This window comes from Dasypus novemcinctus, chromosome 26 (assembly GCF_030445035.2).
Source record: "Dasypus novemcinctus isolate mDasNov1 chromosome 26, mDasNov1.1.hap2, whole genome shotgun sequence".
Classification (NCBI taxonomy): Eukaryota; Metazoa; Chordata; class Mammalia; order Cingulata; family Dasypodidae; genus Dasypus; species Dasypus novemcinctus.
The window spans coordinates 44,433,538-44,436,462 of NC_080698.1; the positions used below are offsets into that span (position 1 = coordinate 44,433,538).

General features: G+C 40.7%; 1 non-coding gene across 1 annotated transcript; it reads right to left on the reverse strand.

The window, feature by feature from the left end:
- Nucleotides 1-2,224: 2,224 nt before the first annotated feature.
- Nucleotides 2,225-2,329, reverse strand: LOC111763673 (U6 spliceosomal RNA). Its single transcript, XR_002796501.1, has one exon. It is a non-coding gene; the product is annotated as a U6 spliceosomal RNA (small nuclear RNA).
- Nucleotides 2,330-2,925: the final 596 nt, after the last annotated feature.

The window sequence follows — 2,925 nt, forward strand, 5'->3', positions numbered from 1 at the left end:
CTCCAAAATACAATGTACAATGGGCACTAGGAAGGAGAATGTTGTTGCTTATATATGTAATCAAATAAATTTAAATGAAGTTAATATTCACCCTTCAATTATTACTTCTGAATATAGATTAACATTGTTGTCCTTTCAATTTTTTCACTCACTCTGGTCAGCAAATTTAAATAAGCTGTGCATAGTGAATAAGACACTGTCTGTGCTCTCATGGGCTTATCGTTTGGACAAGAAGACATAAAATAAAAAGCATTGCAATACTCTATCATAACTATTGCATAATATAGTGTAATATGGAGTAGATTATAATAAGGAGACAAAACCAGGTGGTGAATATCATGAAAGGCATTTGGGAGGCTTGTACTCTGCATTTTGAAGTCCTACTTGAAATCGTCCATATGAAGGAGAAATATTGGGTAACATCTTATGTAGTTCCAGGGGTAATGGAGAACTGATCCATTCTAAGGTAAAAATGCAAATGCAGTGAATGATTGGAAAGCTGGACATTGGCAACCAAATTTCTAGCTCCACAGAATTCCAAACAGGGGTACTGTGATTATCAGCCCAGGAGCTTCAAGAAAAATTCAATAATTTTCTTAGTTGCAGCAGTTTTACAAAAAAAAATAGAGAGAAAGATGATGGCAAAACATATATTTTCATGACGGCAAATCTTTAGACCTTTTGATAAGCCCCTTTAACTAGAAGGCAATTGTTCCATTTGAACATAAAGCTCACTGGTGGTGTCATTTTTTAAATTTATAAGCTACGTCAGTTTTCTTCTCTTAGGGAGTGAGTCGGTCAGCCATGCATGCCCCGTCAGCAGTAATGAGACACTTCAGACTGGAAACCCTGGGACAAAAGTGTGAAATTTTATTTTTTATCAGTAGATATAACTTTATTAACTGAAAATTAAAAATTAAAATAAAATATTTGGCTTCAGATTACTTATTCTAGCTGTGCTGACAAATACAGTAGCTACTAGCCACATGTGACTATTTAAATTTTTTTTTAAATTTTTAATTGTATGTTTTTGAAGATGCGTAGATCACAAAAAAATGTTACATTAAAAAATATAAGGGAAACGGACTTGGCCCAGGGGTTAGGGCGTCCGTCTACCACTTGGGAGGTCCGCGGTTCAAACCCCGGGCCTCCTTGACCCATGTGGAGCTGGCCCATGCGCAGTGCTGATGCGCGCAAGGAGTGCCGAGCCACGCAGGGGTGTCCCCTGCGTAAGGGAGCCCCACGTGCAAGGAGTGCGCTCCTTAAGGAGAGCCACCCAGCGTGAAAGAGAGTGCAGCCTGCCCAGGAATGGCGCCACCCACACTTCCCGTGCCGCTGACGACAACAGAAGCGGACGAAGAAACAAGACACAGCAAATAGACACAGAACAGACAACTGGGGGAGGGGGGGCATTAAATAAATAAATAAAATCTTAAAAAATATATATATATATAAGAGGTTCTCATAACCACCCCTATCCCCACTCCTCCCACATCAACAACCTCTTTCTCTTTCATCGTTGTGGCACATTCATTGCATTTGATGAAAACATTTTGAAACACTGCTGCACTGCATGGATAATACTTTACATAGTAGTTTACACTTTCCCCTGGTACATTCAGTAGGCTATGGTAGGATATATAATGTCCAGCATCTGTCCCTGCAATATCATTTAGGACAGCTCCAAGTCCTGAAAATGTACCCACATCACATCTTTTCTTCCCGCTCTCTGCCCTCAGCAACTACTATGGCCAATTTTTCCACATCAATGCTATGATTTCTTTCATTACTAGTCACAATAGTTCTATAGTAGAATACCAGTAAGTCCATTTTAATCCATATTTTATTCCTCCATCCTGTGGACCTTGGGATGGTGATGTCCACTCCACCTCTATATTGAGGTGGGGCTTAGATCCCACATGGTTGACGGATGCAATTCTCATGCTTGTAGTTGTAGACACTTTTGGTTCCTTGGTGTGATGGTTGACCATCTTCACCTCACTGTTAGCTGACCAGAGAGTAGGAGTTGCAACTCTACTGAGGCTCAGGGCCCAGCTGGTACATGGCCAGTATGGAGATTCAAGTCTTCTGAATATTCTGAACACCAATCCCAGCACCAACCACAGTTTCAGTAAAAGTGACAGAAGAGGCATGTGTAGAAAAATCACATCTGTCCAACTCAGTGTGAAATCACACTCAGGAACACAAATTCCAAAGCAAGGCCAAAAATATGGAATGCTTCACAAATTTGCACATCATCCTTGTGCAGGAGTCAAACTAATCTCTGTATGGTTCCCAATTTTAGTATATGTGCTGCCGAAGTGAGCACCGACTGTTTAAATCTAAATAAAGATTAAGTAAAACCGAAAATTCAGTTCCTTAATAATACCCACATTTCCAATGTTCAGTTATGGCTAGTGGCTACTAGAGTGGGCAATGCAGATACAGGGCATTTGATCATCACACAAAGTTCTATTGAAAATCACTAGATATTATTTCATTGATTTCTTCTCTAAATAGCAGTTACATATTATTTACCTATTCTAACAACCTCTATTTGTAATTGGATATCAATATATAAAAAGTTGAACAATTGAGTTTTTTTTTAAGATTCATTTCTGTTTTATTTTTCTCCCCTTCCCCAGCCCCCCAGTTGTCTTCTCTCTGTGTCCATTTGCTGTGTGTTCTTCTGTGTTCACTTGTATTCTTGTTAGTGGTACCTGGAATCTGTGTCTCTTTTTGTTGTCATCTTGCTGCATCAGCTCTCCGTGTGTGTGATGCCACTCTTGGACAGGCTGCACTTTTTTCATGCTGGGCAGCTCTCCTTATGGGGCGCACCCCTTGCATGTGGGGCTCCCCTATGCAGGGGACACCCCTGTGTGGCACGGCACTCCTTGTGCGCATCAGCACTGCAGGTGGGCCAGC